We start from the raw sequence: 14953 nt of genomic DNA, 5'->3' as shown, positions 1-14953 counted from the left end.
CGTAGACTTCGACAGGCGGCGGCTGTGCTTCATGTTAGCGCGATAGCGGCATCATCAACGCTTGCCTCAAAGGGTGTTCCACAGCAATTATAGTCTTACTGAGGTGAAGGCAGCTGAACGGCGACGGAAATCCCGCCGAATAATTGCATTACATGTGTGTTATCGTCTCGCAACCATTTCCTCGCATTTCCTCTACCATAGCATACATTTATTGTTGGGAGTTCCCACTTCCCAAGCCGGTAGCGTGGTGCGCATTGGCACGCACTTATCCACATGCTCGTCTAGTAACGCACATTGAGAGGCTATTTTGCAGACGCAGCTGTGAGTAGCGCAGTTGCTACAATCGTGTCAGATGCAGCGAAAAAAGACTAGCTTCCCCCCATACCCGCATACTTTCACACTAGCACGGGGAATCGGCTGAAACGGAGAGGAGCGCGCGTTGTGAGCTGCGTACCGGCTTGCTTACTTGCTTGCTTCCTTACCTTGGTAAGTTACCTCGTTACCTCGGTAGCTCGGTACCTTGGTAATAGCGTCGTGTTGATTACTTGAGCCCTCAATATGATAATGAACCGGTAAGGGGGCTTCGGACGCTGGTACGATTGCAAATGCCAGCACGTATTAGTTCCATACAAAATAAGTCGCTAAGGTTGTTATAACCGTATTTCTGTGACCAGACGGGTGATGGCAAACAAACTTTCACAACCATGCTTTGATTATATAGATTTAGTTGGGTGAGGGAAGCATCATTTGCGGAAGGCATGTATATCCGGCGCGCTTCCTTGAAGGGTGCAGTATGATATATGTGTGATGGCGTCAGGTCGTCAAACCGCGCAGCTAGGCCTCCCGTCTGTCAATCTCGTGGCTTCCGCCAGTTTGATGCGCTTCGCGGGCGTGGCTTGTTGTCCCGTACATGGCAGCTGTTGTGGCGGAAACTTCCTCTTCCTGCGTCTCAGACGGTCCTTCGTGTATGTTCGGTCAGCCAAAGGACTACAAAGCATACACTTCTGCCCGGTCATGCAGCGTCCTCATAAAAGCCCGTACAAACTTGTTCGTGTGTGCACAGAACGGAAAATCAGAGCATCCCTACTTTTTAAATACACTGCTGCGTTTATCACCACTTCGGTGCTTCCACGGCGCTCTTCGGTCATCCAACGCCTGTCCGTCTGGCGATCTATTTATAACTTTACACCTTTTCCACGCCGCCTTGTTCTGAACACAGAACGCCTGTGTAATCTCCGTAAGAATAAAGTAGGCAGGGCACGTTAATACAAGCACAGGTATACTATGACGGGCGACCGTGCTGTAGCCCAACATCGAACACATTGCGTCGTAACGCTCTTACATAGTGTAATGGATTAATACCGGCGAGGTGGCTGAGCTGTAAGGCATTTTGGTGCTCACCTTAATGGCGCATAAGTCGCTGCCCCTGTCGTGACCTTTTTAACTTCTCCGTCATTACCACGGCAACGTACGACTCAGCTCAACATAGAGGACGAGGCTATCAGGCTCAATACTCGCGCGAACACTTACCGTCTTTCAAGGCAACCTCCTCATCATTGCGAGCAGTTAAAATCGCTGATGGCAGCGGGATGGCCGCGTACCGGTGTAACCCTATTTAACCGGAACAAGGCGGCCAAGGCTTGGGATGGGATAGCTGCAAAGCGCGAAATCCCCTTATACGTTCCCTGTGCATGCAGGCTGGTGCGGGGGAAATAAAGTGTTCCGTGAAGCTACAGCGATCAGTTTAAAAATGCAGTTCACGTGTGGCTTGCGGCACGTGCAAGCCTGTTCTTTGGTGTCTTGTGCTACGCATGGTCTTTTTTGTCGGCACGGGTAGCTATTAAGTCGAAACAGCGTAGTGACTGTGGGATTAAACTAAGCTTTTTTGTTTCGTGTGCTCTGGCTCTCAGAGCTTCCTAACCACAAAAAAAATATAATAAAACAGAGGGGTGGAGCGTCTTGAGGACTGGCATTTTGTCCAGTTATTTATAATTCACTCACAGTAACTCGACACAGTAGCTACTAGGATGACTGCAGTGGGGGCGATTTAGATGTTTCGCGCAACACGAACAAGAAGAATGTCACCCTTTTATGTTTATTTTAACTTCAAGAGCGTAAAGAAGCCATGTGGCTAGCCAAGCCAAGTATGGGGGGAGGGTTGATGGCTGCGCTCACGATGGTATGCGATTGCACCTACGGATTTCCCTCTAGTATGTAGTATTAGCACGAAACTTTGTTGATCTCGTTTATTTGTCTGTCCAAAGCAGCTGTAGCAGTTTTCATGCAGCCCAAAACTCCTCCCACCATAGAAATTCTACGGGCAAAAACAATATGCCACCCCTTCCTAAAAAAATTTGAGGAAAGCGCGAAAGGTAAAAGTGCGTCCATACTGCGCTGAAAGTGCGTCCAATCGATCGTCCAACCTTCAAACACCGAAATCGCAAACAACGAATGAACCCAAGCGACGATTTCTCGCGCACTAGGTAAATAAATCTACAAGCGATCTAAATATGTACCGATACGTGGTTGATTAGATACTAAAGGTACACTATTATACCACTTCTTTATGATCGATACGTGTATTGTCTTATCTAGAACCGTGCCTTTTTCACGATTTTCAAGTAACCCTTTCAAAACAATGGCAGCCCAGTCTCTCGCACGCACCGTGTGTCGAGAAATCTTATCAGATCTTTACGGTTGACCAACCGGTCTATGGGGAAATGCATTAGTTTTTTGAGAGGACGCCATCGGTCCCTTTAACTCTTTCGCTACCGCGCCTATCAAAATCAATCAATTTGATCGATACTTTTTGGAGCGCCTTTTCATAGCGTTCCAGGCGTTTCTCGAACAAGTAAAGCTGTTCGAAGTTAGACCAGAAAATGGCCTTTCAAAATCAGTTTTGTTTTTGTTTTTGCTACGGAAACGGGATTTTTGACACGCTTTTGAATCACCTGAGTGTGGAAAAGGGGCGTGGTCATCGCGCGTCACTGCTACTAACGAAGAATGCGTGCAACTCGTAATTACTCTGCACCAGCGGTTGTTTTTTGCTATCAGGGCGTGAATGGGGAACTAGCAAACGATTTTCAATCGTCAGGTTCACGCTCTGACAGTAATAATCCCAGAAATCGGTTGAAAATGTCAAGCAGTGCCTGGTTGCAAAGCTACTTTATGATTTTAGGCAGTTTTATTGCCTTTGCGCACGTTGTTCTAAGTACTGTGGTAGTTCTACTTACCCCAGGACCATTCGCAAACAGTTTACAACAGTTTCGGTTTTGTTTCTGCATCGCGAAATTCATATTTAGCGCTACTACGCAGTTACCCAACTTCAACGCTACCTGCCATGGCGCCTGGAGCGTCCGCAACTGATCCTCGAACAGAGCACGGCGCTCCTGATTTCCCCCCCCCCCCCCCTAACCCAATTTCTGCGATAGGAACTTCAGATGAAAGTCAAAAGATCACACCCAGTCGCCAGATATTTCTTCCGCCGAGGACAGCGCTTCAAACCTGCCTTACACTGCCAGCTGTTCGACTTCCAGTTTCGTTTCCATGCGAGGGTATATCACGGTGTCTAATATTGCTGCTTAGTTGAACTGTCTATTCGGATGGAGTCTCCGATAACGATAAGTTTTTGTACTGTTTCATTTGAAAAATGTTAGGTGGCGCTGCAATAGAGGAGGCTCGTTGTGCTGATCTTTTTCATCGCGCAACTGCTACTCGGCCAAAGATCGCAGGGCACGATTCTAGCTCATCGTACCTCATTTTTGCGAGCAAGGCTACAATTGCGAGTAAGATGATAATGAAGCTCAGCTTTATGTTTTGAGAGATAACTGACCGTGAACGACAACAAGCATCAGCCACGGTGTTCCGTTTTCAACTTCATGCATGTTTTTTCCGCATCGCGTGCTAGTCCCAAATATTGTGCTCGCTGTAAATGAAAATTCAGCCATTGACATGATGTTTTTACGTTATGTGGGTGCAAATTGGTGCCTCTGATAATGACAAACCGCCAGGTTTATTCCAGGAAACCACCCGAAATTGCACATTTTGAATTGGAGGTTGGGCTTCACCGCATGACACGAGCACCGTGCATGCTAACATTTTTTTTTATATCTGACAAACTGTTCCGCGCAAGTCGACATTTTTTCTAGGTCGTGTTTTTGAAATGTTTCCCTACAAAATGTATATTCTATTTTTTTTCTACTACCGGTGGTTTGATAAATGCAACTCCTTTTTTATCATTTTTTTCGACAACTTGACAAAAATTTTGATTTTGATATTTTTTTTCACAACTATGATATATGAAAACCTTTAAAAAACTGGTGTTATTGGAAAGGCCGTTAAATAATCTGCATTTTGTGTTCCTGCAATTAGTGCCTAACCATTTTTTTAGCAGGAAAAAAATGTTTTCTTGGACCCCTAAAATTAGTCAATTTTCCGGCGGTAGCGAAAGAGTTAAGGCACATTTTCGCTTAAACATGTGGAGCTGCTTCGGAGCTGCTCATAACTACTCTGAGCAGGCAAATAAAAGAAAGCTTGTAGTTGAACAGTTCCGGAGCACTGGAAACGATGCGTGACGTCACCACCGCCTGTTTCCTCCATCCCATTACCACTCTCTTCAGGCGCGCAGACGACGCATACAGATCACGTGGCCGACTTTCGCTGCTCGCGCGGTCGCGTCGCTGATGGCGGCTGCAATAAACGCGCTTCGCGGGACGGACGACGGAACCGGCGATTTTCGGCGTGGGAAGAATGGTCCGGCGCCGCACCCGCATAACGTTTCCGGGCGCAGTTGCGTATTCAGAGCTTACTTGAAATCAAGGGTTTGCTGGTAGCATTTAAAGTCGGCGAGTTTTCTTGCTCATAAACATTGAAGTCTCATGCGCATAGTAAGTGCATGTGGGTCTGTTTTAAAGCAAAGTCCAGGGGGCGCTGCAATCAGTAACACGTCATTCTCTGCATTGGCCAAGGTTGCTGAGGGGTTGTGACGCTACTGTGCACAAGGTCATGGGTTCTACTCCCTGCCGTGCGGAATGCAGTTGTGCTGATTAATGGAGGCGAAGACAAAAACGCTCTCCTCCTGCTCAATATCCGGCAACTCTGTCCAGGTGGTGCTTCAATTGAAACTATACACGGTGCGTCTCAGACACTATGGTGTAGCCGTGTCGCATGAGGCCTCGATTTCAATTTGATGCGGTCTGTGTCCTTGTCGTCACTGCTGTGTTTCTAACGATTTTGCAGCTTACAGGGAGGGTAAGAGGGAGGGAGGGTGGGAAACGTTTGAGAGGTGAAGTGAGCATATTTGTGGCAGGGGCCTTCAGCACGATTCCTGGGAGAAAGTACAGTTCCATGCAACATTGCATACACTCCGCAACATTTTTTTGGCAGCTCAGCTAGGATTTCCTTTTTTTCTATTCTTTTTTTGCACTTGTTATCCTCGTTTCTTCTCTCGTTCGTATCAACCGAAGACTGAAAAAAACAAGAAAGAACCTATGATTGGACTAATGTTTAAAAAAAAAACAGGGAGGAAATTTTAGAAAGCGATACAAAACGCTGAATGAGATGGGCAGAGAAGGTATCAAGGAATGCAGTAAAAAAGAACATGGAACAACTGCGGCGCCTTCCCGTCATATTCACCCCCACTATTCATCACATCCTACGGGAGCAGCCTTTCCCACGTTCTGCCGCGCTGTTACTGCGCGTTTCCAGCGTACATCGACGCCAGCGTTATTCCATCAGCATTTAAATAGGTCGATATACCTGAGAAAGGAAGAAAAATGCTGTCCGTGGTGGCGCTTTAGCAGCTCTTTAGAATGTCCAAGCCTCAAATTTCAGTGCCGCGACCATTGTTTACAAAGCCGCGAAAAGTGATTTGGCTGGCAGGCTGCTCCATATGACGCAATCTACGGGGAGGCATTGTTTGTATAACAGGACCGGGCGGTGCGCTGATACGTGGCTCGCTTTCCTCCGCGCTCAGGAGTCGGCCTTTCCCTGCCCATTGTGCCTTCTTCCACTCACTGGGGTTAGTCGTGACTCCTGCTACCGACGCGGCTCCTGTAACAATGCACCATACAAGCAAATACGCTCTACACGCCTTGTCCGTGATAACGTCCTCTTAAACAGCCATCGGCACATATATTTGATTCGTTTATCACCTTCATATTCGCTTATTTCACCTTCAAATGGTCCCCATCGCCGAAGTCTAGTAGCATGGCACACTTCGTGTATACCTCAACTGCTCACCATGATATGCCCTTGTGGCTGCTCTTGTTCGGCTGCTGAGCGGATAGACAGGCCGGATTTTTCTGTGCATGTCGTGCACTGGGCTTTATTACGAACCTTCACGAAAAGTTCACTTCGCGGTAGTGCGTCTATTTCGTTCGCTCGTGAGGGCTAAGGTAACGAGTAATCTTGTAATGATTACGTACTTCTAACTACGGCCCAACTTGCTAGTATACGTGCAGTCATGGACAAAGAAACGCGAACATGAAAATATAAGTCGCAACACGAAAATAGCGGAAATATTTCCATGCAAGGCAAAATGACGGCTGGCTTAGCTACAAAAACGAAGTTGGGAATTGTGGCTTCCCAGAGAACCAACAGCGCGTCATTATTGGACCTCAACGAGCAGTAGTCTACAATTTTTCGTGTTCAGATTCATATTTTCTTGTTCGCATTTCAGTTGTCTAAGACTGTACGTAAAAAAGCCTTGGCACACACGCATTGGCTTAGCTGGGAAGCTCAGGGACCACGAATGAGATTGTTCAAGGAAACAAACTGTCGCTGCTAAAAAGGCATATTGGTTGCAGGTAAGCCACGAAGTCTCATCTCCGGGAACTAGCACAGCGAACTTTACCGCCTACTATCTTCATACCAAGTCTAAGAAACTGAAGCTCCTCGAAGGCCGCAACAAGTCGCCCAGGGGGAAAAGTACACGAAGCAACGTGTGCAGGATGCGACACATTTGCCAAAGGTACACACCTCCGCGAAGAAGCGGTAAGAGTGAGAGATTGGTAGCCGCGAGCTCGTGATAAAAGCCCACGGCCACGCCTTCCGCTTCGACGAGAAAGGCACGAATATTCATGACAAGCCGGGGCTGCCGCTCCCCTGCAGCGCATGCTCTGCTGTTGTGTGAGGCCTGACGAGGACAATACAGCCGCCTCTTTTCGAGCGTGCACCCACGAAGAAGCGTGCGTGAACCGACGAAGTGAGCGCTCGATGGTTCCTCTCGCGTCAACAGCCTTGAAGGGTGTACGGATCATGTCTTCCGGAGTCCGCGGCAGCCCTTGCTTAAGAGGGTGAAAAAACCCTTCAATCATCTTTTTCCGACCAACCAAGGGGAAAGTAATAGCCAGGATTAAACAAAACAAAACCACAGAGCTGCGTAAGAGGAGTGCGGTGCGTGGAGGAGTGTACAGCATACTCTTTTTTTTTAGCACCAATATCAATCTGTTCACTTAGGCGGCGTGTATAAGTACACAGAAGGGCCGCGTCACACCCAGTAGGTGCCCCGCCCGTAGGAGTGATGTGCATGCATATATATGTATATGTACACAATAAGTATCCGCTCGTGGATTCGTCTACGAAGACAAGAGCGGGAATTAATGACGCGGTGTTTCTAATTGGTATACGAGAGGCGCAACCGCGCGCTTCGTCGCTGATGAACCGCTTCCTGGATTCCTTCCCTGGGGCCGAACTTCGCGCTAGAACGAGAGCAAAGCCCGAATCAGAGCGCAGCTACGAGGGAGCGACTGCCGCATAAACCACCGGACGTCACGGGGGCCTGTGCGCGACCTGTACTTAGAAGACACCTGCAAGGCAGAATGCCTTCTGAACCCAGTATCCGATCTTTGTCTTCCCCCCGCCTCCCTTCTCTCTGCATCTTCTATCTTTGAACTGCACTGGCGCTTGACTTTTTCCGCTAGTGGGCAAGCCCGTTCTCTGCCGAGCAGCTTCTGCTAAAGGCGCATCGGTTGCCTTCGTCGATCCGAAAGCCTGCGCCTAATGGGTCCCGTTGGGGGAACTGCAACGAAGCAGCGCCTCTTTTGTATTTTCCTCCTCCTGCGACGTTTGCGACTGTTTAACTCCTCCTTTTCTTGCTAGGCAATCACCTGGAGATTTTCTCCGCTTGAGTGCCGGACGGTACAAAGGGTGAAGGAATGGACATTCAGTCGTGGTGGATCTGTTGCCTTGTTGAATATTTCGCGTCTAGAGGCCGCGAGTGTTATTTGGGCCATGGAGGCTGGGCCTTTGTGACTGCCTCACCCTGTCTGAAGATCTATCCTGAAAAGAAGCATCGCCTCCCATCTATCTCCGTCCCACAGCCGGTGTTGACAGAGCTGATGTAGAAAGCTTCCTCCTCTCTGCGGCTGCGTCGGACTCGGTGTACATAGCAACATACTTGGCGTCATCGTGTTTAGACGCGCTTTCGCTGTAATAACTTTCATTCCACTTTCACAGTTCGGTATTAAGAGCTGTCTAACAGGATCGGTATAGTGCTGGTCTACAATAAAGCGGATTGCCTTTCAAAAGACCTCACGACTTGGTTCAAGGCGCCCATTCAAAATCTCTACTCTATGTCCCCTGCCCCCCCCTCCTCATCTACTTATATATCTCAGGCCAAGGACCTTCCTTTGGTCAATCAACGGCTGACGGCAATAAGGGATCTTCGGCGGACATCCGCTCACTCCCTCCCTCTTACTCCTTCATTCTGATCAGAGAGAGAGAGAGAGAGAGAGAGAGAGAGAGCAAGAGAGCAAAACTTTCATTAAGCATTTCTATGCCTGGTGGTGGCTTCTCAGACTAGAACTCCAAGCGTCGTCTTTGCATGTTCTTCCTTCTTGAATTATGTTCAGCAGGCGCCGACCATGAACACATTCTACGTGCCTACCCACTTAAGGTAAACAGCACACTTCAAGCACTGGACATCACGTCCTCGGAGCAGTGAGAGACCGTGCTGCTCAGTTCAGACCCGGACGTTCAACTCCGGGCCGTCCAGATGGACGAAGACACCGCCAGGGCCCTAGGACTCCTGGCCGCCATCTGAGCGGAAAAGAACGAAGATGTCTCCCGTCTCACTTCTTTCCTTTCCCCCCCCCCCCCCCCCTTCCGTCTAGGGAACAATAAAGTTATGCACCGACACCCTCTGCACTGAGAACTTCTGCAACAGATGCTTAAACGAACCACGCCTAGTAGCGGTGCTGCGTTGCGGACGCCGCAGGAGAAGGTTGTAGCGGCTGCTTTGATTGCCGCAGCCACGTCTTTGTTCTGCGGCGGAACGTTGCAACCAACCGCCATCTTCCTGCTTGCGCGAGTCACTCTCGGTTCCTGACATTTTGTCTAGCGTACGTACGACCTGTCACGGCACCTCTTCTCTGAGAACCGTAATCAAGATCGGAGGAGCGAAAGCATCGACAATGCTGCGCGCCCGGGGAAAGAGAAGGACCCTCCGTCGTTCGGCACGCTTGCAAGCTGTCGGGTGCGTGACTACCGTGCGTATACGACCCGTTCTGACAGTTCGGGCCACGGGGGCCGCAAACAAGGGAGAAGGGATGTTGGTATGAGATGCATCGGCAAAGCGTCGACCGCCGGAATGTGAGTGCTGCCGCTCTAGAAAGAATGCCGGTTCCTTTGGAAAAGATTATATGAGGGGTGATGTATATAGCCTTGCAGATATCGAGCAAAAACAGCCACCGGCACGCGAGTTATTTGAGGGCTATTAACCACGCGTGGCTAAACTGGAGACAGACGCTGGTTAAACGTATGCCATTTTTCCCGCATTAAAGTTAGCGTGCGTCTATCAACGGAGTCATGAGGTACTGGGGTTGAACACATAAACCTAAATGGGGCGGCAGTGCTCTCGGATATTCCGTTTCGAGACAGGTACAAGCCCGGCACTTCCGCTGCGAGGCAGAACGTAAAATTGAATAAGCTTATACGGCGCACCCCGCACTATAGACCGCAATAAAGGATATAAGACCACCCTAATTTACGAAAGTAAAGCGTAGAATTTTGATAAAATAACATTTGCTTTTGCTCGGAAATCTTATTTTATTAACAACCATTTTAGAGCTAAATAACAAAAATACACCAGTCATCTTCCTTATCTATTATCTCATGTCACTTTTCTTTCTACTGACAAGATTTATTGTGTACCTTGTCACCAGTGTCAGTAACTAACTATATTCTTGGCGCTCTTTGCCCATTGCTTGCATTGCACCATTAAAATCAAATAACCACCACCACCACCACCTCCACCACCACCGCCGCCGCCATCATCATCATCATCATCATAATCATCATCGGGGTTTCTTTAGGTACCCCATTGTGCAGAAAACCGGCGTTGTTGATGTTTTTCCGTGCAGACAATGACCCCCACTGTAAATTTTAAATGAAAGACACATTTGAATTCGTATGGGAGTCCAACCCGTGTATCCGGTGACTGAGGAACCGAGTGTGACATACCACCGCGCTTCCTCAGCACGTTTCTAGCGGCGGAGAAAGAGTTAGCCCTGCAGTGCCCACTGTGTGACTGGTGAACGTGATCCCACGTGATTAGAACATGTGCATGCCCGTTACGGTGAACTAGGGTTCTGTAGGAGCTCTCGTCGAATGCCTGCCGGTATTCGCGCCGAAAAAAAAAGTGAACAGAGCGTAACAAAAGACGCAAATACGATGTAGCAATAGAGAAGTCTTTTATAAGTACCCCACGCTTTCGAATTTCAAGACACGGCTGCAGACGTAGGTACTGCAATGATTTTCATCGTAATTGTCGCGTTTCTAGTGCTTCGTCACACAGCCTTCTCGAAGTGTATAGGTTCTATGCCTCGGTCCGAATGTTCTATGCCTGAGTCCTAGCTCCTGTATACATATAGGCTAGTACGATACATATAGGCTAGCTGTACGTATAGGCTAGTACGATACATATAGGCTAGGTGTACGATACTCGGAATTTGTTTTTGCTTCTACTCGAAACTGCCACCCAACAAATACGTCGTAAGTCGCGCAAGTTTTTCGAGTAGAAGCAAAAACAAATTCCGAGTATCGTATACCCGGCCCAACACCATTACAATTTCACTCTTTCTCCATTCGCACAGCCAAAGATTGGAACGATCTTCAACAGGAACTGAAGCAGTCGGTACAATTCAAACAATCGCGGTCAAAAACACAAGCCAATTGACTTAGCTTGCTTCACGTGAATTCTTGGAGCAAGGCTTTCTCCCCGATTTCCTCTCGCACGTTTCCGATCATCTGCATGTCTTTAAAACTGTTTTGATCCTTCTTTTGTTGTATTAAACTTTTTCGTCATCCCTTCCGCTTTTTATTTTTTCTCTTGTGACGCCCCGCCCCCCACCCCACATACTATATCGAATAAATTGTTTGTCAAGTTCTTCGTTTATATCTCATGTGGTTTTGCCGGTGATTTTCTTTCTGAGCTCACCCCTCATACAAAGACATTTAAATAAATAAATTGTAGTGCGAAAGACGAGCAAGTGGCGCGCAGCCACCATGCGAGCACTAACGAACAACTGATTTGCTACGCGGCCACAACAGTCAGCATTGTCCTTGTGATTGGCGTATGCCCGCTCAAGGGGATTGACCACCTGGTTTGTACAGACGACGACGAGGCAACAAGGTCAGCCACCGCAGCGGCATCGTCATCGGCATGGAGCTCGTGAAGTGCTCGAGACATTCTGCCGGCTGGGCCACCGATCCGGTTGCCACTTCTGAGTGCCCCTCCTTCCTTCCGCTGTCAAGGCAATAAACCCGCCTTACAAAATAAATAAATAAATAAATAAATAAATAAATAAATAAATAAATAAATAAATAAATAAATAAATAAATAAATAAATAAATAAATAAATAAATAAATAAATAAATAAATAAATAAATAAATAAATAGTGTTCGTACGTGTGTTGAAAACAACGGCTATAGCTATCATCCTGACCTTCTCCTGAACGAAGGGTTGTTCCACCCAGTATCTTTGCCCCTCGTCACAAACAACGACGAAACGATACATGCAGCAACGATACACTAAGCGGCACGGGTCTGAAATTCCGACAACGCGGTTACAACAGCGGGCGACTAGCCGCCTGCTGCTCCTCTCCTCGGCCGTTGCGCTCGGCTCCCCGTTCGTCTCGTGATCGACATGCTGCGGCGGACGCGGACGCCGACCGCTGCCCGGTCCACTAAACTCAGAGTGGTTGCACTCCCCTTCAATGCAGCACGCCGCCTACAGACACGGTCTCTACGAAGCCCTTAGCTGTGAGGCGGCACACCTTTCATTGTCTTCTGCCTGGAGGAGGCAGTGCACGTGGCACGCTCCGTTGATTAGAATAGCCCTTCTTCACACGTGTGTACAGCTAGCCTGTCCGGATACCTTTACCTCGTGTTGCAGGGCGAGAGTAGGGCATGTGTGCCGTGGTATACAAGCGCGCTACAGTCTTTCTCCGGTGTGTCCGTCTCCGTGGAACACAAGGAATACAAGGGCGGCATTGGACAACCAGGGCAGAAAAGGAGGGAGCCGCGTAATTTGGACGGGATGGTCGACTCAAATAATGACGGGGCGCGGGCTTGTCACGCTCCTGCTTTTTACACTCGCGTATTGTGGGTGCCAGGGGCGAGCGATGGTCGAAAACGAAGACAAAGGAGGGGAAATCTATCCGTGACTTCTGCCATCTCTAAGTAGCTCTGCCGATGTCATAACAATGGGGGAGGGAGGGCCCGAAGTTGTTGCAGAAAATGAAGGGGTGACCCATCCGCGAAATTGGATTCAGATTGCGTAATAATTACCTGTGCACCTTTGGATGGACAAATATAAAACAGCGACACTGAAACTCACAGTGATTTCGTTATTCTAAACGGCGATATTGAAGAACGAAGACACGCAGCGTTGTGTGGCGGTTGTTTTTCAATGCTTGAAGTAAATTTTTGACGCCACGTTCAAGAAACAGTAGAGGTGAGCGCGCGCTGGTAGAGTTCCTATTGAGCTGCTTGCCACCTCAGCAAAGAATGCCCGCGAAAACATCTATCCGTTCCTCTTTCTTTTTCTTTCTGCTCTCTCCACTATCCCTCCCTTCTTATTTCTCTCTCTCTCTCTCTCTCTCTCTCTCTCTCTCTCTCTCTCTCTCTCTCTCTCTCTCTCTCTCTCTCTCTCTCTCTCTCTCTCTCTCTCTCTCTCTCTCGTGATCTGATCTGCTGTTCTAATCGATCAAAAGCAGGGGGTTGTCTCGTTCTCGGTATTTCAACGTTGTCCAAGAAAAGTCATATTCTTTTAGTTAGTACTGTTAAAAAAAAAAGGTGACATCACATTAAAAAAAAACGTATCGAATCAGGTTTTGACAACTTTGGGCGAACCGAAAAAGTGTTTTTCTTCCACTCTGTTGGAACTTTGTATTGCAGCAACCGTTTTATAGTAAGGGTCCTCTCATTGTTGATTGTTATTTTAACGTTCTTTACAAACAATGCAACCCAAGACACAGGAGGAAACTGCAGCACTAACTTCGTCTAAGGAAATCATTCGGAAAATGCTGTTCAGCGGAGAGTCCGTCCACGAAACAGCTGCAACAAATACAGAAGTCTACCGAGTGATCCAGCGCACGAATCCCGTTCGCTTGAAAGTTTGCGTGCCTGGCATAACGCAGGATTCTAGCGGGTGCCCACGGTAACCGAGAATCGATACTTAAAACTAGAGCAGCCGTAGAGACACGCTATTGGTAGCACTTAATGGCTCGATCGTTGAATATATTCCAACAGAATCGCATTAGGAACGAACAAGCCGAAGCCAGCCACTGCAGGCAATTATACACGGAACGATGCGCCCAGCTTCGTCGGCTTCGCGATCTGCGAGATTAAAATTAAATGATTCGCGGCCACAAAGAAACAAGCATCCGCACGAGGAAATTTGCGGAAGGAGCACAACGAGGCTTATTAATAGCGCCCGCAGATTGAGTTAATAACAATGGTGGCCGCTAAGCGGCTTTGTGCCTTCATCGAAGACGCATCGCCGTTTCATAGTGCGCAGCTCCCGGGCCAGGCATTGTGAATTCACAGGAGCGCGGGACACGCAATAGTATGAGCGCCTGGCGCTGTTCTCCGGGAGCGCAACGCCCAGCGTTTGCGTGCTACGGAACCAGCGCGTTCATGCATATGCACTGGTCGTATACCCAGGTGCCTCAACAACCCTCATTCCTTGGCCGTTTTCTCTGTAGACGACTGACCGGCCTTCGAAAGTGACGCCGACCGAGCTGTAGAACACAGCGCGTGCTTGCATACAATGCATTGTTCCGGTCTCCTTAATGAAGTGTGCCTCTCTATGCGCACCGTCGAGTCCTTCCACCTTCCTCCGCTACGTGCGTCGGGAACAGCGTTATAGCTGGGAGCGCCGCTCTAACACTTCTCCGTTTCTTCGTTAGTTGGGCCTCTCGATTGGAGAGGCCAGCCACGAAGTGCTTGGACCGCTGCTCCCTTTCTCAGCTCCTCCAGGAACTCCACCCACACGAGGAAACAAAGGGCTTGCAGTGCGGAGTCAGTGGCATTGACCGCTGGCACAATCATCATCGGCTGCAGTGCGGAGTCACGTCTAAGCGTATGTATCCCAACTGGGAGATATATGCGCCACGGCGCATGCGTTTGCGTGCGTGAACTACGCGAGTCGCGAATACGGGCACACGAGCCGTATTTAATACGCGTACACTGTATGGGTATTCATCCACTTGGCGGTTCTGCGATAGCCGTCAATCTTATTAGTGGACTAATCTGAGCGGCCTTGTTTCCCTTCCACCGGGTGTGGCGCCAATGCGGAGTTCGCGCCGCGCGTCTTTTCAACAAGCTGGTCCACATGAGGCGGCAGTGTTTGCCTGCTTCGCGCACGGTTGCTTGTATGGAGAGGTGGATCTAAAGAAGGCGAAAATAGACATAATATATAGATACAACACAAGAGTAATGTTGTGTCAT

This window comes from Haemaphysalis longicornis, unplaced genomic scaffold, assembly GCF_048455015.1.
Source record: "Haemaphysalis longicornis isolate Haplotype H1 unplaced genomic scaffold, Haemaphysalis longicornis Haplotype H1 scaffold_2, whole genome shotgun sequence".
Classification (NCBI taxonomy): domain Eukaryota; kingdom Metazoa; phylum Arthropoda; class Arachnida; order Ixodida; family Ixodidae; genus Haemaphysalis; species Haemaphysalis longicornis.
Note: the sequence above shows the minus strand (reverse complement) of the source record.